Source organism: Lygodium microphyllum, chromosome 22 (genome assembly GCF_053477565.2).
Source record: "Lygodium microphyllum isolate KBCC chromosome 22, Lygodium_microphyllum_v1.1.10, whole genome shotgun sequence".
In the NCBI taxonomy this organism is placed as follows: domain Eukaryota; kingdom Viridiplantae; phylum Streptophyta; class Polypodiopsida; order Schizaeales; family Lygodiaceae; genus Lygodium; species Lygodium microphyllum.
This window is the reverse complement of record NC_141156.1, coordinates 139,245,112-139,267,075: the sequence shown is the minus strand read 5'-3', so window position 1 is coordinate 139,267,075 and position 21,964 is coordinate 139,245,112.

Below are 21,964 nucleotides of genomic sequence, written 5' to 3'. Positions count from 1 at the left end.
TACAATAGGATGAAAAAGTGGCATGGGTATAGAGCAATAACTTGCTTCTATCCCACGGGCTCCAACATGGTTGCCTATGTACTAGGTTCCATTGAGATGATGGAACTAGCCAGATCCTTCACAAACCCCCCTTCCTAATCGGAGTAGATCATACTATTTGTTTCTCATCATATCCTCCTCTTCACACCCATAGATGCAACCACTCCCTATACCCAGTCCACCACTTTGTATTTTAGGCATGTGCTAAGCTAACAAATACAACCATAAAAAATATAATGGGCTCATACAATTTGAGCATATTGCCCCCTAGGGACACACCTCCGAGCTCACCACCATCCTCCACTTGGCTGCTCTCCATAGCTTACCACACTCCACACACACTAGCAAACCCACGACCTAGGACCGTGCCTCAAAAGAGGTGGTATGATGATGAGTGCAAAGCGTATACATACACTTTTGGATCTAGAGAGGAGTAGGATCTCTCTAAGAGAGAGGCCCACAGGCAAATATGGAACTTGACTCGTCATAAACAACATGCCTACAAAAATACACAATATTGGGATCTATACCATTTGTTCATGAGTAGAGATGTAGCCATAACATGGCATAGATTATGAGAGCCACACCAGCCCACCCCCATCAATGACCCAAAGACATGCCACTCCTATGTGCAGGAACTATATGATATACCACACCAACCACCACTGATTTCTCATGCATAGTGCCTTGCCCTACCACATTGACCTTCATCACATATGATACGGTGAGGAGAACGATAGAGCACGTACAACATGGATGATCGGGTATACACGATGAGCACTTCATTTATGCCATTGACATTTTGCCTTCACTCCTTTCTTTTGTGTTCAATAGGGCCCTAACAAAAGGCTTCTCGGATGAAGGAACCATGCATACCATCGTGCCCATCCACAAGTTTAGACACCCCCTAGATCTAGGTAACTACAAAACCATCATGGTGGGCCACACATTGGCAAAGATATATGGAGCAGTGGTGGAGGCAGAGCTCGGTAAATATTTAGAGAGAGGGAGATTGAAAGCAATAGGACACACTGGCTTTAGGCAGGGATTCTCTGCACTTGACCACATATTCACCTTGAGGAGCATGATTTAGTAGATGAAAATGAGGAAAAAGAGACACTATAGTTGCCTTTTAGATTTATGTAAAGTCTTTGATATGATTCCATAAGATAGGCTGCTACAGAGGCTATCATACATGATTTGGGGTATCTATGCACTATATGAAAGAGTGGTGGGTCAAGATTCCTAGGAGGACTTTTAGATATGATCTCTAACACCGTTCGAGTGAAGCATGGATTTCCTTTGTCACCTACACTCTTTACTCTCTCAAGCTAGAAGATCACATCACATGAGGAGGAGGAAACTGTGTGGAGTTAGTAGGTATATTGATCTCTATTATGCTTTATGGTAAAGATACTGCTATGGTCTCTAAATCACAAGAGGGTCTACAACAACATCTCCATGCCTTCTTGACATTTCTACATATCATGGATTGACAACTAATCTTGGAAAAACCAAGATCTTGATTTTTCACACATCGGTCCAATGAGGAGGAGATCGATCTTCACCCTTGGAGTAGGATAGGTGGAGGTTGTGGACTCATGTGTCTATCTAGGGGTTACTTTCACTACATTTGTTGGGAGATTCACCATGGATAGGCAACTAGAGATTAACTCACATGAGGATATGAAACATTGGCTATGATGGAGAGATAGTGCAATCAGGCACACTTCCAAGAGCCTTGCATAGCGAGGTGGCTATTTGACATACTTGTCCACTAACCATGATGTATAGTGCACTATTCGGACCCTAGCTTGGGTAGATACCTATGGACATAGATCAAGGAAACATAGATTATCATGCTCTCATGGAGGATCCATAGCATATCATTAGTGCCAATGAGATTATTAGATTTGAGTTTGTTACACTCCCGATCATGATGATGAAGGCCCATTTTCATACCATTATCTTCATACGCAAATTACATGACATGCACCAGATAGACTACCTAGGAGAGCCTTCGAGGACTCTAGGCAACTAGTTGAGGCAGGATAGGAGACTTCATGGTATGCATAGGTTAAGTAGTGTCTTATAGGATATGGGATTAACATGGACCGTGTTAACCCCAATTTGAGATGGCGGAAAAATGAAGGAAAAAGCGAAAAAAGGATGGAAAAAGAGCAAAGGTGTAGAGGTGGCCCCTAAAGCTAAGCTGGGGCAAAAAGCGCAATTTTAAATGAAAGGCGCCTCAAAAACTCTAAAAACTCTTATAAAAGAGCGCAAGGCTCCCTCCTATGTCATTTGTAAAAGAATAGACGGGTATAGGTTTAGGGCATAAAGCAAGAAGAGGGAATTAGAAAAAGGGACCTTTCCACAATGGCCGGTCATGTAAAAAGGGATGGGTAGGGTTTGTATATATAAAGTTCAAAAAGTGAATGGAAGCTCATTCTTGGGTGTGTGGCTAACAAGAGTCCTCTCTTCTTCTCTTCTTCTCTTCACCTTGCTTGTGTGTGTGCTCTTGAGGGAGGGAGTGTGAGAGTGTGAGAGTGTGAGGGAGTGAGTAAGTGAATGGAAGTGAGGGATCAAGAGGGTGAAGCTCTTCACCATCTCCTCTTCTCTCTTCTCTTCTCTTCTCTTTTCTCGCACGCGTGGCCATGGTGAATGGAGCTTGGAGATGGAGGAGGCTTGAGGATGCTTGAGCTAGCATCTAGGATCATGGAGCTACTAGCGTGTGCGAGAGAGGAGGCAACTCATTTTGGCATCAAGGTAAGCTCACTACACCCTGAGAGGATCGACGGTGCGTCGGATAGGTGAGAGATAGCCATGAGAGCTCACTTGAAAGGCTTGAAACAATAAGCGGTCCGAGGTTCTTGGCGGTTGGGCGTGAGCTCCCACATTTTGGTTCCGTTGCCGGGACCAACAGATTTAAGCTTGAGCACTTGCGCATCTCATATCGAGCATCGAAGTAAGGGATTCATCCCCGAAACGAAGCTTGAGATAGGTAGGAAGTTGGGTTTTTTGATCTTCAAAACAAGTAAGTATTTTGGGTTATTTTGTTGGTTTGATGATTGGAAAAGATGGAGAAGTCATTTTAGTTTTTTGCCTTTGATCTTTGTTGCATTTAGCGTAGGTTAGGATTAGAAAATCGGATCAGAAAAGCGTAGGGTTTGCTGCTGTAAAACAGGGCACAAATCATGCAAAAAGGAGAAAAAGAGTGCTTGGATAATGTTGGCAAGTGAGTGATTGGGGACATCAAAACTTTATCTGGGAAGGGGTTTAAGAGCCAAGAGGTCAAGGAAGAGCTCATTCCATACCCTGACATTGAGAGAGAGAGAGAGAGAGAGAGAGAGAGAGAGAGAGAGAGAGAGAGAGAGCTCTTGGAGATTCGATTTGATCTTGCCATCAGGGAGTCTACCACGTGTTCCAGGTATATCAAGCCTTCCCCTTATGCCTTGGTACTGATCTGGAAGCTCTTGTGCGATATGATTACATGTGTTGCAAGATTCGAGCAAATTAGTGCCTTCGCTACCATCATCGCGTGCCGTTTGGCCCGTTCAAGTGACCGGTTCTCGGGCCGAGTCCCAGAATCGCCCCTTGGCCCACTTACTCTTGGTCTACTCAGCCCACTAGTCAACTTGGCCCATCCGAAGGAACCCACTCGGCCAAAAGTTCACTCAGCCATATCGAAACTCGGCCCTCGGTCCGCGTGCCTCGGCCCATCCAAATAGGCCCTCTCGGCTCGCTATCCGAGTGAATCTCCTCGACCCGTTTGAATCACCCCGTCCAAACCACCCTGTCCGAGCTCCCCATTTGGCCCTCAGCTACGACAACTCGGCACGTTCGAGTGACACACTCAGCCCCTGCAATTCGCACAAGTTGGGCCGACTCAGGATTTTTTCAAATTTTTAGAAAATTAGACCGGGTCGCGTAAACCTTCGTGAGTCCTCTCGACGCGCGGAACTCGATTTTGGCGTAGGGAATAAGCAAATTCGTAGGACACAGTCACTTAGCAATCACTAAGAAATGGTAGAGCCCACGATCAGTCCTGAAAGCAGTCTTGACTTCATCACCCTCTCGCATGCAGGTCTGATGATATCTTGACCTCAAATCAATCTTCGTAAAGAATCAAGCTCCCTTGAGCTCATCAAGCAAATCATCAATCCTGGGTATCGGATATCTGTTCTTCATTGTGATCTTATTAAGATCCCTATGATCAATGCACATCGTGAAAGTTCCATCTTTCTTTTTTACTAACAAAACTGGAGATGCACAGGGTGAAGAACTTGGTTCAATGAATCCCATCTCAAGAAGCTCCTTGATTTGCTTAGCAACTTCCTCCTGCTCACATTTGGATAATCTGTAAGGTGGCTTATTGATTGGCTTTGAGTTGGGTTCCAAATCAATAGGGTGATCTACTGCTCTCTTGGGAGGCAATGAAGTAGGCACCTCAAACAAATCCCTATACTCCTCATGAAGAGTTGTCAAGGTTGGATGACTTGCTGAATTATTGGGCTGATCATCCATCTCTTTATTCAAATGTAAAACAAATATTTGCGAATGCCTCTTGTACTCCCTTTTGAGTTGTTGAATGGTGATAAGCTGAAAATTTGATCTACCAGGAAATCCTTGTAAATGGATGAGCTATCAATTGAAGATGAACTCCATATACAACTGTGAGAAATCCATAGTGATTTTGCCTAATGTCATCAACCAATCATAACTGAGTACAATGTCTTTTGGCCCCATTTCCAAAGTAATCAGGTTTACTTTTGCTTCAAAATTTTCAGCCAACTGTAAAGAAACCTGTGGGCATATTTGTGTGCTGATTTCTTCTTCACCATTGGCCACTTGAACTCTAATGGGCTGTTGTAAATTAGTGGGAATACAATTCAGCTTGTCCATAATAGACTTATTCATAAAACTCTGTGTACTGCCACTATCTATCAAAATGAACACTGCCTTTCCATGAATGTTACCCTCCATATGAAGTGTATTAGATCTTTTAGAACCAGTCCAAGCATCCATGGAAATGGAACAACTAGTGGCAGCAAGTGGCTCATGATAAGTCCCACCTGGGTCAAAAGAAACACTCCCACCTGGATCAAAAGGAAAAGAGTCGGCTGGATCATAAAAATACTCTTGGCCAACTTCTTCCTCAAGATCATCATTTTCAGCATTAGGCTCGATTGTATTAGCTTCATCAATATCATCTTCAAGATTCTCAAAGACTAACATACTCTGAAGCTTAGGTTTGACATTTTTTTATACACACTTTGTGGCATGATCAGGTGTATACTTTTCCCCACACTTGAAACATAAGCCTTTTTCCTTTCTTTCTTTGTAAAGATCCATAGGAATAGACTTAGGATTCATGCTGGCTGAAATGGATTTAGGCTTGCTGTCCCCTTGTTTGAAGTCAACTCTAGGACTTCTTCTTGTCCTGAAATTACTTTGAGGTCTTGAAGCATTGAACAGTGGATAAGTTGGCACTCTTAAGCCCCCATTTGGCACATGATTGTTGCCATAAATGTTACCAACTTGTCCATGTTTTAAAACAATCCTTGGCTTTCCAAAATCAAGCAAAAATGAAGATTATCTTCTATATTTCCTTCCATAGAGCTCTGCAAGGTCAATAGCCTTAAAGAGAGAAGTAGGGTTTTGTGCCATGACATCAGCTGAAGATGGCTCTAAGCCATACATATATTTTTGGAGCTTAGCCTCATCACTAATGCTCTCTACATACATGGTTAGGTTGAGAAATTGGTTAGTGTACTCTCTTACAATTAGGCCTCTTTGCTCCAAACCATACCATCTTTGTGCCAAATTCTCTTTTTCAAGAGGGGAGACAAAGACTTCAGCCATGAGTGTCTTGAAAGCTTCCCAATTCTCTATAAGTATGTTCTCTTTTTTAATATACCTCCACCAAGCATGCACAAATCCCTCTCCAAGTGCAAGGAAGAAAAATGAATCTTCATGTCATCAGTTCTAGGGAATATGTCAAAGTAAGATTCCATTTTAGAGATCCACTCCTCTAAATCAGATGGTAAAGATGAATGACCATTGAACTTGGTAAAAATGATCTTATCTTTCAGTTCCCTTTCATGGAATGCTTGCTATCCCAAAATAGATTGATCATGATTGCCAAGTATTGAACCCCTCAAAGTGGGATGAAAATCTCCCAATAGGTGGCTGAGAACCACTATGCAATCTTCCTGTTGGTAGAGGACCCCTAGGAAGTTGAGTATTCAGCCCAAAAGCTTGAGAGTTGGCTCCATTCAAACTACCCAAATAGTCGTCATGCCTTTGTGAAGTCTCACCTACTTCATATTGGCTATTTGAGATGCCTCTTTGTCCAATAATTCCATGACTATGACCATTTTGGTTAGGTGGCTGAAGTGGAACTGAAGGCTTACTATTTGAATAAGCTTTCTTCTTTGCTTCTTTAGATCCCATTTGCATTTGCATCCATTGGGAGAATTGAGCCATAACTTAAGCATTCGATTCTACCAAATTGTCAATAGAAGCCTTTGTTTGAGTCGTTCAATCCACTAATTTCTCAATACAAGACTTCGTTTGATCAGTAGATAAAACCATTCGCTCCGTTCTTGATAATAGGGCCTCATGACGTTCTCTATGCCTTTGTTCATGTGCACATAAGGTATCATTGAGTAGACTAATTTCCCCTTATTATTGAGGCTCTTTAGGGCTCTCTTGGGGTACATTCTCCAGCATAGAATCTCTGATTTGCTGAGCATAATCATCTTGGACTTTATTTTTGCCTTTATGCCCTACCATAATAGTGCAGTCTTGCAGTATCCCCTGTTAGAAAAATGGCTATAACTTGGGCTAGGAAACTCCAATTCCGAATTTTTTTACCAAACCCTATAGAAGGCTGGATAGGACCTGTGGGTACCCTATAGTACCTGCACTTGTACTTCAATAATGAAGTTTGTACCTGTAAATGCCCTACAGTGTCCTATAAAATCCCTATTTCACCTTATTTTGATCTTGAAGGTACTTGAGCCTTTGGAAACTCTTCAATCTTCAATTCTCCACTTGTTGTACATGTGTGAGGGATAAAATAGCATGATAGGCTCCCTACATGGGCTCCAAATCACCGGGAAGTGGGCAAAGTTTCCCCCGGGTCAATTGGTTGCACCCCTTCAAAATCTTCGATAGTGAGGGAGGGTCACCTCTCTTTTGTCCCACTATCTCCCCCGGCATCCACCTTTTTCCTCGGTGCATATATCAACATGGAAGTAGCATGCTAATCTAATCAATCAGCATGAAATACATTTGTGAAATATTCATTCAGCCCCTTTCATGAGATGCAATTGGATAGAATCTTGAAAAAATAGATAGGATAAGGGTCTTACCAATGCAATTCAGTGACTCACCGATTGCTAGTACTTACCCTTTTACAATATTTCATCTTGGGTAAAATAATTTAGCCAATCAATGGGTTAGAGTGAGAAAACTCTTCAATCAATAGATTCAATCAATTGGATTTAAGTGTTATGCTGGAAATTTCAGATTGAAGCCTCTAATTCACTTATTAGAATTAATATGCTTAGAACAATCATTTCATTATATGAATAGATTGATTAAAGCAAGGGTTGACTGAAATTTGATGGAGATTATTCAATTCTTTAATCTGTCAATCAAGTGGATTAAGCTCAGCAAATGGATTAATGAGAGAGATTAAGAATTGAAGAAGAGTACCTTTGACATGGTTGATGATGACTTGATCAATCCTCATATGCCTAATAAAGCCTTCGGTGGTCCAATGTTGCTAAAATAATCTTCAAGAATTGTGTATTTAATGCTTGAGAACAATCTTGAAGCTTCAGATGCTTGAGATTGAAGCATTAAACCCGTTTCCCCCAAATTTTGGCTCCATGGAAGCTCTTGAGTTTCATTCTTTGACCAATCGTGCTTAATCATTGCAATTTCTTGAAGAATCCTTAGTAAAATGATCCCATAGGCTGAAAAGATGAAGAATCTTCAAGAAATTGCTGAGAAATGAATGCTTGGACTAAAGCTTTCATGGCTGCCATGGACTGTTCATCTAGGGTTTAGAAGAAGGCTGAAAGTTCACAAATGGAGTTCAATCTAGAGAGTTTGCTAAAGGATTTCATTTGCCAAAGGTCAGAGGGAGTGCCAGAGGTTGGAGTTGAAGCACAAGATGCAGAGAACAGGCTGAAATCAGCCCAAAAGTTGCTCTGCATTTTCGGGGTTGTTTCTGGCTCCATAGTTGAGCTGCTCTCTAACAATTGGGTAATCAACTTGAAGATCTTGAAGTAGGGAAGCTATTCCATATGGTGCTTGGCCAAGAAGATCAGGGATTTGAGAGAGATGAACACATTTTGATGGTAAACTTCCATGAAACCTGCAGGAAACTCTAAGAAAGGGAAAAGAGAACTCTCCCTTTTCAAAGCAACCACAGTTTGTTCCCAAACTAAGCCCGATTAACCTTCCTTTACCCTAGTTACCTCCAAATTGCATGAAATTTTGATGAGACGACCTGCTACTTTAGCCTCCTTCCACCATATCTAACCTTGGAGATCTCCAGATGTAGTCTCTTACTAGCTGTAGATGGTCTGCAACCCTCCACTAGTCATTGTCTTGTCCAGTACTTGTCTGAAATTGATTTTGATGGAGAAAATAGGACTGAAAATAGAAGGAAAAAATGAATCAAAAACCAATGCTTTGATACCACTTGTCAAGAAGAGGACTAGAGAGAGAGAAAGAGGAAAAAGAGAGAGTGCAGAAGAGAGAGAAAGACTGCAGGAAGAGAGAGAAAGAGAGTGACAAGGAGAGAGAAATACTAGAATTGGAGAGAGAAAGACTAGAAAGAGAAAGAAGACATAGAAGCTATAAGCAAGGTGAGAGGAGAAGGACAGTAATTGTATTAATGTTTCAAAAAGATGAGAAAAATTACATGTCCTCTCCTTTTATACCAATGTCAGTGTGACATTTCATAATATCAATATTATTTACACACTAAATCCTTATTCTTCCCAGGTTCTTACAAAGGTAAGCGGAAGCAATAATCCTCAATGAGTTTCAACATGAATTTCCAATGCAATGAGAGTGAAGCAAAATGACTGTGAAGAATTGGATAGTAGATAAGCATCAAATTGATCTCCTAATGCCTAGAGCTTTTGCATTCTCTTAGGCAATTGGTTATGGCTCAGTAGAGGATGAATTTGAGAGAATAAGAGTTCAAGAACCAAGTATCTTGTGATGCTTGATGAAGATGACAATCAAACAATGGTTCAGCCTTTCTTGAGTGCTCCAAGATTCTCAAGTACAGGTCATAAACATAACTATCATCCCAGATTGGAAAAATCACATTTGTGTACCAGACCAAAGCTGTGTATCTGGTCTAAATTGTGGCTTTCCATGACATAAATCCATTTTCTTAGAGGCATTATTTGGTGACATTCCCAATTGTGTGACTGACCTTCAAAAAGGGCACAAACATCAGGCTCTTGTTGAGCACATGGTAATGACAGGAGCGATGTTGCTGCAACGAGATGCTACAAATGCATCAGAATACAAGTTTGGGTTCACAAGCCTCCCTTCCACAGTGTTAACCATCTTCATCTTCATTTTTTGGCCCTTCCCTTTTGCCCAATATGGAAAGCTATTAAGTACATTTCATTCAGAGTCTAGGGTATCAAGTTCAATTATACCAGTGGCTAACCTGCACATGAATCCATCACTGACAAAATTTATGGTAACACTCTTTCTATCTCATATATTAAAATGGCTCAAATTTATGACGTTGATCTTGCAAAGCTTGGTGTAACAAAGTTTGAAAATTTCAGTGTGGAGGTCATAGATCCTGTCTCTAACTACTTGAAGCTGCTAGAGAATGTGTTTGATTTTGGCTTGCTCAGTGAATTTCTCAAACGTCCAGATTTTAAGTTTAAGTTTGTGTACAAGTATGTAGCCAGGTGGGGTGACAAGTGAGTGCAGCCACTCATCCTTACTGGTAGTGTGGGCCAATAGCCTCTATCAACAGAGGTCACAGATTGGATCATTGGTTGTTACTTTCCCTATCGGTGAACAATCCTTCTTCTGCTTCATAGCTTGATGTCCAATTAATGGAACTCTTGTATTCAACAAAATCTACAACCCTTATTCTCTACTTCCTTTAGTACATTATGGGGTAGGAAATCCCTCAACTATGTCAATAGCTTGGCCTTTTGAAGTCCTCAATAAGCCAACAATGTTGTTTATGCCAAATGATTGAGGTTGCTACACATTTCCGTAGTCCAATTTTGTACATGTGACATTTGCAATCAACGCTCGATAGAAAACTCATAAGGACTAAAGACACGATCTAGAGGATGGCACATGTTGGTAACCATAGATGTTGACTTTGATGGAAGCTTGGCCACAACACTGTAATTGTCATGAGTGACCAACAATCTGCAGTGCTGGCTTAAGTTGAAGTGAAGCTTGTCATGGAACATGTCATAGTGTTGTTTTGGCGGATAGAGGTTACGAAGCAAGCATTGATGATAAGTTCATCCTCTAGGGCATGCAGAGCGGAATCACATTTTTCATGATCCCATGCAAGGCTCGCAAAGAACACATTAGAACGTGTTTCCTTCAAGAATAATTTTACAAGATAAAGCCCTTCGTCCACACGTAGCATGTTTTGGGGCCTGTAATATTTCCACATAATAAAAGTTAGTTGGTTAGTTAGTCAAATAATGAGTTAGTAAGATTACTAACTAAAGACTAACTAAGGTAAAAACTAACTAACATTAAAACTACTAATAATTTTTATTTAATTAAAAATATTTTATTTAGAAAAATCGAGAGTCGTAAATCTGATATTTTTCTCAGATTGACAAGGACCGTAGCTACCCTTCACGTAAGTTACAACGTGAACTAGGCTTATGAGCTACATTAATAACTAGTATTAACGTGTATAGTTTGGATAGTCCAAAAATATTAGATTTTGGGCAAAATTAGTATATTTTAAATATTTTAGATATTATCCTAAAAAGATATGGAGATTTTCTAGAACTGGATGTCATTTAAAAGAAAAGACAAGTGATGTTTTAATCAGTTTTTGAGATTTTATAAAAAGAAAAATAAAGAAAAGTGATTTGTGAAATCACGCACCGCGATCGCAGTCTACAGGCAGTGCTTGTTTTGATTCTCGTATGAGATACGTTAAGCCCCATACTATGATGCATGAGTATAGGTCATCGGAAGGGGATAAATTTCATCTCACGTATTCAAAAGATCGAGCTTGCAAAGTGCATGTATTAAGGAAAATTAATTGCACCTAGTTGCATATGGTTGATAGAGCAATTACAAGGAAGAATTGGTTAGAGATTATGGATGGCATAATCATGACATTAAAAATTGTGCATACAAGTGTTAAGTAAATTTTACATAGAATCGCTCTTTGATCCCAAGGGGGAGAGCATATATGCGATGGTAATATTATTGTGACTATTCTTGCATTGTTTGGCAAGAATACAATTGGTTTTTTTTGTTGGTTGATCTAACAACATCCTAAATGCTTTTACATTCAACTGGTTGTTAGTTTGTTGTTTGGATGATTGTTCCAAGTTTTCTTGTGATTTATGCTAAATTCATGGCAAGGGTCTATGATGACAAGTTGCCATGGGAATAAAGGAATGTTTTCCTAGAAACTGATACTAGGGCTAAATGCATTGTTGTGTTGGATTCCTAAAGGATTTAATTAAGGAAGGATATGTTGCACAGGTGGATCACCTCCATGATCGCACTGCAGATTAACTCAAAGAGGGCACTGCTGGATTCATGGTCCGAAGGTCGAGGGTGAAAAGGCCAACCACGAGAATGATGTTTCGCTCCTAGACAGCTTGCGGGTCAGGTGGAGCTCTGGACACCCCTTGCTAGGTCTAGAATGGAGTTGAAGACCTCCATGTCCCCCAATGTTTGGGCATGTTGGGAGATCCTATTCTAGATAAAGGATTGAATTTGTGGTGCCATGTGATTTGGACCAGTTACTTCTGCAGCAGGGTAGAAGGGATACTTCTGTTGGACAGAAGGGATACATAATTTCTCATGTATGGGCAGGAGACAAAGATTAACTTAAAGATAAGTTAAGGAACTTTCTTGAACTTGTTTGTCAATAGATTGCTTTCTCTATTTTTGTTTTTTTGCTATAAGTTTTGTGAATGAACCCTATTCTCTAAAAGTCTTAATTAATGAAACCGACTTTAAATGTCACACATAAATGTGGTAGGACCTAAATAGAAAACCAAAGCTACTGAGGGAAGTGGGTGGGCGGAACCCCCAATGGGTCCGTCCTATGGTAGGGTGGTCCCAGAGAACTGGGAGGCTTCTCTTAAGATTTTACCGTCATTCGACCTTTAGGTATTGTTAGGTTAGAACCTGATTCATGCTGTTTTAGGGGACCGAAATGGGACTATGCCCTATGGGCAGAGAGGTTGAGCGGTGCATCTCTCTCATTTCCCGTCCTCTTTGAACCAAGTGCGGCATGGGTCTGCTTTGGCTTGGGTATCTCTGCATAAAGTAGGATGTCCAGGATTCGACACTAGAATGCTGTCAGGAGACCTTGGCCACTAGGAGCCCAAAATTCAAGTTGATCCTAGTGGGTTCGACCGTGAACGTTCTGTTGCGAGGCAGATTTGGAAAACCCTAGGTGACAAAACTCTAAACATTCCATGGAAGCACCAGGCAGTGACGCTTAGATTCGTTTCTCGATAGACCGCTAAAAGAGTGCCTAGAAAGCCGATGGGCGAGCACCTTACAGTTGGTATTAGAGCAAAACTTCGTAATGAGGTGTGGTTGATTAATGTATGGTTCATAGACATATCCTAAATAGAATAACCTAAATGGTATGGCTTGATTATTAGGCACCTCCTGCACCCACAAATGCTGACATGCAAGAGAAGAAATTTCTTCTCAAGCAAATTAAGGCACCCGAGTTTGAATGGAGAAGGAAGAGACGTCGCAGCTAAGGTGGAGATATGGATTGAGTCGATGGATGATTATTTTGCTGCTTTAGGAATCACTTCTACCAATCAAGCAATGATAGCCAAACTTAAGCTAGTTGGCCAGCCTCGGTGATGGTGGAAGCAATGGTACAAGGATCAAGGTATTTTCAAAGCCGCTGTCACTTGGGCTCAGCTGAAATATGTTGTACGTGGACGATACCTTCCGCCAACCTACCAAACTTTGAGGATGAATGAATTTTTCAAGCTCAAGCAGCTGGAATTAACCCTGGAAGCTTACTACTCAAAGTTTGTAACCCTACTAAAATAAGCACCACCTATGGATATTGCGCAGCAAAGTATCCAAGTTTTGCCATGGCCTAAACACTCCTCTGAACCACCGTCTTGAAGCAATGCATCCAACAGACTTGCAAGATGCAGTACTTCGAGCAAATCCAATTACACAGGAACTTAAATCAAGCAATTGTAACAAAGATAATTTCCAAGATCAGGACAAGAGATGCCATTTGTGTGGTGAGATAGGCCATATGCATAGGAGATGTCTCTACCATCGATGTTTCCATTGTAATGAGCTAGGATACATCCAAGTAGACTGCCCTGATCTAAGTCCAGAAGACATTGAGCCTCCAAGGAAACAAAGCTACACCAGTGCAGTCTTCAAATATATAGAGGAATCTTATGAAGATGAAGACCTAGAACCTACAATACCTCTTCAGGATGATTAGAAATCCTAGAAATTTTATCGACATGAAATACAACTTGTATTGGAGTAAACTTTACTCTTGTAACTACAGTTAACCTGAGTAATATAAGTTGCATCTATTTTGAGCCTAGAACTTGCAAATGATTAATGTGCAATGAATTTCTCTTAAGTCATTTCTTCTCAACCAATATAGATTGGGTCTTACTAGAATGTCAAAACTTGGAAGTATTCTTTAGTATTACAAGCAAAACCAATTGTCCATGGAGCCCAATCCCAAGTTAAGAAGAGGACAATCTCGGAACATAGTTTCCAAGATAAAGGACCGCTCCAATCCACTAAAAGGATCCTAGGACAATTTGGTCTAAAGAAGAAAATCCTACCAAGGACAACCAAGAATCTTGTGACCACAAGTAATAAAGTTCCACGATGTTTCTATTGCAGGGAGTTAGGTCATTTCAAAAGGGAATGTCCAAAGCACCCTAAACACCAATGCTTCGAGTACCACATCCGGGGCGGTGTCGCTTGGGACCTCGTTTCTTTGCATACCTTTTGAGGCTAGGCACGTAGCGCATCGGTGGAGGAGCTTTTGCTGCATGTTCCCTTCGACAGCGAAGAGAGTCTTTGCAAGCCAGCTGCCTTGGGTGCTCCATTTCTTCCACATAGGGGGACCTACAAAATGCGAACCACGGATTAGGCCTTGATATAGGATAAAACCATTCACATGGAGAGGATTATAGTGTGGGTTATCAAGCGCATATGACGAGGAGGGGAGAGATGAGGCATGCAGTGTTTGTTATAGAGGGGTGGCCCCCCATGATGATGTTCATTTTTCCTCCAACCAATAGCAGAACTTGGCTTATGTTAAGTTGTGTGGACTGGTTGTCATGGAGTGGGGCAAGGCTTATCCTCAGAAGGATAGACCGAAAAGGGAAAAAGGTGTACATAAAGGAACAGTACCCTGTCTACACCCTCAGAGATGTTGGTCAAGGCTTCCTATGGTGGTAATGAGGGTTGTATCCCCTCCGCCTGGAGGTGGGAATGGTCACACAACTTCTAAATGTGTGGTAAGAGGAGGACCTGAGGAGCTTAGCTTGTTGAACCCAATTCTTCTCCCTGCGCTTGACTATTATTGCTTGTGTGTGTTGATAGTGTTTATAGAGGGTCACAAAAGTCATTGTTTATTTATATACATATCTATGAATCCATGTCACTTCACGAGGATAAAAGCCAATTGTAGAACTCCGGATTGTACTGGAGCGTGGCACATGCATCTAGTACTCGTGGCAGCTTACTCAATATTGATAGATATTTTGCAACATCGAGTAGCATGGAACCTTGTCCGAGTCTACTGGCAACATGTAACTCCTCCTCAGTGAGAACCTTATCAGACAGAGAGTTCTCTTGGCTAGTTTCAGCTAAGTCTATACCCCGAATGGCAGTCAGCACAAAAGGAAGTTGGTGCCACATAGGTTGGGTCTCTTTGAGACTGCCATTTGGCCAATCACTCCTCTGAGACTGTCATGATCTGGGCTCCTAGTTCGGCCATTGCAACACGGTTTTCACACCAACGTTGTTCAAATTGACTTTGACCCTCTAATAGTCGCTTTAGTTTCTCTATCCCTAAGAGATTTGGTTGGTAGAGCACATCATTGAATGTGACAGTTAAGCATAGCTCATCGACTTCCTCGTTAGAGATGAGTCACATGCGTTCATACAAGAGCTTGTTATAGTGCTCGTCAAGATGTTCTTGCTCTTCCCAGGATAAGAAAAATGGCAAGTATTCTTCAAGCTGTTCTTTAGGGAATGCGCCCATGTCTGCCAGGACATAGACATGTGCAAACACTTTGAGCTTAGCATCCAACTCGGTTAAGCATTCTGTGACACTTCTATGTTCAATGAGGGCTTGCTCGGTTGCTATCTCATGCAAGGTTCCAGGAGTTTGCCTGGGCTTTAGCATAGCTGGGGGCTCAGGCCTAGACAAGCAAGTTTTGCCAACGCCAGGATTTCTTATGCTCTTGGGGTTTCCATGTTTCTCCTAGGGCTTTGTTATTGTGTCACGGTTCTCCTTGGATGTGACTCGTATAGATTTGTCACCCTGTTGTGACAGTGTTGTATCCACTCTTGATTGGTCAATGCGAGTTCTGTGTGTCAGTGGATTGAGTGTTGCAAGCAACCATTGATGGTAACAACTGCTTTGATTTCTCAGAGCACACAGATGTATCTGAGGTTTCACCATTATTAGGAGAGGCATCAATGGGGTTATTGGTAGATGGACTCGATGCTTTATTCCTCAGCTCTCCAGTGCTCTTGGTGTCAATGTTCTTGGGATCCACAACCACCTGTGACTGTTGTTGTCTTCATTGTTTTCTCCTCTTTTTCTTGGTTAGTGAAGGTGCATCTCTCAACGACTCAGGACCTTGGACTAGGTCAACCGTTGATGTGCTTGGTTGGGCCTCAGCATTCTCTCTCTCTAGTGTGTCCTCATGGGACATAGCCGTAGCCTGCTGAATAGCCTTGCTAGCTTGTGAGGGTACAACTGCTTCTCTGTTTGGAGAGTCTGGCTCTTCAGCCAATTCCCTTGTGTTTAACTCCTCCAGCCTAGGCTTTAGGCACTTTGGAAGTGCTGGAGTTGTCAAGGAAGTTGGTTGCGACACCTCCTCCACAGGTAAACTACTAAGGACGTCCCGCAAGGGGCATTGTCATGGCCAAGGGCTGTGACTGCTGTGATCCTTGATTGGAAGTAGTAGCGGCTAGTCCAGTGGGCTGGCTACTCTTGGTGGATTGCGATGTCAGGTCCCTAGGGAGATCGGAAGTGGTCATGTCTTTTGTTGCCCTTTGAGCATTCATCTGTGTAGATTGAGCATGAGTTGATCTAGTCCCATTAGGTTGCACAGGCATATCCTTGGACCGAGATCTACGGCTAATGTCATGTCCCACCTCTTGGACATTTGGAAGCTTTGATGGAGATAGGGATTGGGAGTGAGCAGCCGCCATTGACGACCGCTGTTGTGCTTCTTGTGTCCATTTATAAAAAGAGGATATAGGAGATCTAGGACTCTTAGGTGGACTTGGCACTGGCTAAATGATTTACTCGAGGCTATTAAACAATTGTGCCATTTTCTTTGTTGAGCGATCAGCCTTGCCATGAGCAAGGTTGTGCCTATGATGCCTGTTATCCTCTTGGGAAATCAAAGGCTCTTTGGGCACTAATGGCTTTTGTGCACGCTCAATGGCTACATATGACATCTGCTTATTAAGCATGCTAGGCTGAGGCTCTTTCTTTCGAACACTCATGTCTAGTTTCTTGCCTCGAGACATGGAGTTTCCCTTAGATTTCCTCCTGTGCTTCATTGCTTTTGATGCAATCTAGCCTTCAGCTGATAGAGGTAGTTTAGCAGGGGATTTTGGTACCCAAATCTATCGGTTACCTGCGTAATACCCTTGAGCACGTAGCAATGCTTTGGATATCCATCGCAACATTGTGCTGACCTCCATTGATGCTTGCGTCTATAAGGCTTGGGCTTCTTTTGGGGTCTTCTACGATACTTGTAAGTCCAAAGCCCGTCCTTGGCCTTGTCTCTTGACCTTCTTGTTTCAGGCATGGTGTCACTCACTGGTTCTCGTTGTTCGACCTATGCTTGTATCAACTCTTCCAACAAGTCCTTGCTCTCATTAGTAGGTTTGACTGTTATGTCAGCACCTTCCTTGCCTTTCCCTCGAGTTTCGATGAGGTCAACCTTGCTAAAGGTTGTGACTATTCTCACACCCGGTAGTGTCAGGTATATCCTTTGTGCTACATAGTCGGCCTCACACTTGGTCGCCCTTTTGAAGGGTCTTCCTAGGAGGGTTTCTTTTCCGTAATTAGCACTATTTGGAGGAACATGCAATAGGATAGGCAAGCTTTCTGTTTCAATTGTCGCAAGGATTTTGCACTTCCCTATGAGTGCTTGTGGGTGTCCCCCGTGTAAGGGCTAAGAGTTGCACTAGTCGATGTGAGCTCTGGTTGGCCTAGTAGGGTCCATGATTCATAGGTCAAGATATTAAAATCTGCTCCTTCATCAATCAGAGCATCGATAGTATGCTCTCTTTTTGCGGTGAGTTTGACCCTAAGATAAGCAGGTGGTACTATGTCTTCATCTTCCGGGCCTTGGCTTGTAAATTAAAGCCTTCTGACAAATGCCCTTGAGTCCCCAACTGCACGACTAGATGTGGATTCCCCATTGATGTCTTGGGTCGTCTGTGCAGTGCTGCTCAAGGTACATCTCTCGTCAAGAGTGTCATGTCTAGTCATCTTCGCAATTGTAGCTTGCTGATGTTGCATTTTGCTCTAACTAGACACGGTCTGAACACAATGTCTTTGTGTTCTCTTGGTGTGGCCCTTTTGCCTTTGATGGCTAGATTGGCTTGTTGAGGTTCTAGGGTCTCTTTTTGTCTTTGTTTGGGTGTGGGCTTCTGTTTGCTACCTTGTAAGTGAAGATTTATGATTGTGTAAAGCCATTACTACACTAGGGCCTAATCCGGAGGACCTGTCACGATGCACGTTTTCCCTCCAACTTACTTAGGGGAGGTGCGAAGGGGTAGAGCCCCCTCTGTGGGGGTCCGTTACGGTAAACGCCATGCACAATTTGGAGGACTATTTGTAGCCAAATTTTGAACTACTTGCTCTAAATTTTAGCCCATCTGTGATGTGCCTTTAGCTCTACGTAGCCTTTGGGGTCAAACTTGGGGTTTAGATGCATCAAAATTTGTGTTCTAGATGCCTGTCCAATTTTGACAGTTTTCTGTCGGATTCCCAGATGTTCGATTTTCAGGAGTTCGATTATCAGAATCGGACGTCGAATTTTGGGTTGGTTCGATCGGCCCAGTGGTCTGATTTTGGTCACGTGCGATTTTTGGAATCGAATGTCCGATTTTGACAGGTGTTCAAATTGGTGTGGCTCTCGAATTAGATGTCGCCTAATTAGATGCAAAGCAATAGAGGAAAACACCTGGCATACCTGAAAACGGTGTGGCTCTCAAATCGATTAGCATGTTGATGATCTCCCCGCAGCTCTCTCTCTCTCTCTCTCTCTCTCTCCGTGGCTCTAAAGCTCACTCTCTTCTCAGAGGACAGGATGTCAAATGTGGCCTTTCCTGGTTCCCTGGGCCTCTTATTGCCCCATCCCAGCCTACTATGACCTCAGAGGTTAGTCCCTCATACTCTTCCGGCCAGAAATCTGAATCTGTGTCCCTATTTTCCCGTTTTGAACCTGTTATACAGCTATGACCTCAGAGGTTAGTCCCTCATACTCTTCCGACCAGAAATCTAAATCTGTGCCCCTATTTCCTCGTTTCAGCCTGTTATATAGTAACAGAAAACCCTATTGTTTTCCTTCTTTTTTCCTATCCTAACCTTAACCTAATGCAACAAAAATCAAAACCAAAGTTGGAGATGGATAGTCCTCTAATATTCAACAACAAATCAAAAACCTACTTGCTACGGAAATCGAATACCTCTTCAAACTCCCTTGCTTCCTACCTATCTACCTCAAGCACCGGTTTGGGGAAAAACCTACTTTAATGCTCGATTCGAAGCGTGCAAGCGCTCAAGGCTTGAATCTGTAGGTCTCGGCAAACGGAACCAAAATGTGGAAGCTTTCACTCAACCGCCAAGACCCACGGACCACTTATTGTTTCAAGCGTTCCAAGCCGAGCACTAATGGCTACCTCTCAGATAGCCGATGCGCCATCCATATCTACGGGTGTTGTGAGCTTACCTCCATGGCGATTGAGTTACCTCCTCTCCCGCGCACTCCGGTAGCTCCATGATCCAAGTGCAAGCTTCATCCTCAAGCTCCACGCTCCAAGCTCCATAGCCGCGAGCAAGACAAGAGAAGAGAAGAGAAGAGAAGAAGAGAGGAGAAGATGGAGAGCTTCTCCTTCCCGGTCCCTCGCCCTCACACACTCACTCCCTCACACTCTCACACTTCCTCTCTCAAGCACAAGCTCAAGCAAGCAAGAACAAGAAGAAGAAGAAGAAGAAGAGGAGAGCCACTTTTGGCCATACACAAGAATGAGCTTCTCATTCACTTTTCAACTTTATATACAAAACCCTAAATCCCTTTTGGGCGGTCATCCCCTTATCCCCTTTTTTACATGGCCAGCCGTGGACTAGGCCCTTTTTCCCATTGTCCTTCTATCTTCCTAGCTTCCTTTCCACAGCCCACTTACATTTACAAATTGCACAGGTGAGAGCTCGACGCTCCTTGAATTAAACCATGATGTGCTTGCGCTCTTTTACAAAAGTATTGACTTGCACTTTTTCTTGCATGCCTTTCTCCCTTATTTAGGACTTTTCTCCTTGTGCATCTTTATCTTCCGTTTCACTTTGCCTTGGCCTTTGTCTTCTGCTTTAGCTTTTTCGGATTTTCCACCTTCGTTGGTTTGAGGGTTAACACCTAAGATGATGAGACCATTGCCCTAATCTTCTACAACTCTCATGTTGCGCATCCAGGGTCAGCCTAGCAGGATGCCGTAGTCCACTCCCTTCATAACTATAAGCTCAATAGAGAATTGGATTCCTATAATCTTCAGTGGCCAATTTTCAACACTCCGAATGGTCTCACTTTCATTACGTTAGCTAGTGTCCATTGAACCTAGCAATCTCAATGGGTGGGTTACCCCATGTTTGGAGTACCACATGGCTTAGCACACTCACACCTGCCTCTGTGTCTACAATCCCCTTTCTTGTGACATTAGAGCTAAGACTAGCAGGACTACATGCATTTTCATGCCTTCCCAAAAAGCATTGATGTGTAAGGATTTAGGCATGGAGTGCAACGTCAGACTTGGTATTTGTGTTTCTACGTCGTGCTCAATCAAGTCTATGATAATTGGCTTATCTGATTCCTTAACCCACTGTTTTAGCTCCTACTATAGCGTTGGATGCTACCTAAGCAGGTCCCCTAAGCTTAGAATCATAGGGGTGGTCACCAGTGTATTAAGGAGGTTGCTAGCCGCTTGCCTTTCTTCCAACTCTGTGGTTGTTGGCCAATGGCCTTGATTGGTTTGTTGGCCCAGAGCATTTAGACTTTGTTTAGGCGGCCTTGCTTATGTGCCATCGCCTCGCTTGATTTTGGTCGTGGAAGAGAGACTGACATGCTTATGCTTAAGAGATCATCGATCTCGTCTTCTAGTATGGGCTCAATGTCTTTTAGGTGCTCTTGGGCCTCCTTCACTCACTCTTTCACCTTCTTGACGGCTTTGAGTTGGCATTTCAGGTTGGGGTACTCCCAGACCTTAGCACTTCTCCTTTCGAGTGTCCGTGGAGCCAACGTTTCTTCCTCTGCGTTAATGACTTTCCTCCCAACAAGCAATGTTGTGGCACTTTTGGTTTTAAGGGTGACCTTAGCATCTGGCCTTTTCTTCCTCCATCTTCAACTCTTCTTTCCAATTGAGGTTCTGGCAATGATATGCCGGCTTGCTTCATCTGCACGTGGGTCATGATACGCAATGGGATAGGCGTGGCCTCCCCATCGAGTGTCTTGATACTAAACAACCCCAATGGAATCGATGGCTCGTTTGCTAAATTAGAGGATGACCTCCATCTAGGGAAATCGACAAAGAGATGAGTGATTCCAAACTCAGCGCGTCTTAGGTCAGCCTTATCACTATTTGCTTGCTCCCTCTTGGGGTAGTGCAAAGAAATGTGTCCTAGGTGACCTCAAGTCCAACACAAGATTGGCTCTTGATTTGTGCTCCTAGGCCTATGCCTCTCCCTCTACCTAACGCCATCATCGGGACTAGCCAGTAGTCCATAAGGACTACATTGCCTTCCTCAGTGTATGATACATATGCATTTACATAAGGCTCGTCCACTCTAGGCTAGTCCTCCTGGACTGGAGTATCACTCGGTGGAAGGGTCATGTAGGGTCCAGGTTGCCTCGGGATACTTGTAGGATTTATCTCCATTCTAGGGATGGACAGCTTAGCTTCATTAGGTGCCGGGAGAGCCAATGGGGCTCCCCTTCCAAAGAAGTTTGGTGGTCTATTCGCAAGGTAGGGTTGAGCATAAGGCTGTGGATATGGGAGTCTCCAAGGTAATCAACAATGCATGGCATCATGACCGAACCTACCACAATTAGCACAAGGTTGTGACCTAGGGTTGTGACACTCGGGTGGCAAGTGGTTTCCACCACAATGCATGCATTCGGCATGTGGGTGTGTTGGTTGTCTCGTCATCTCCTAT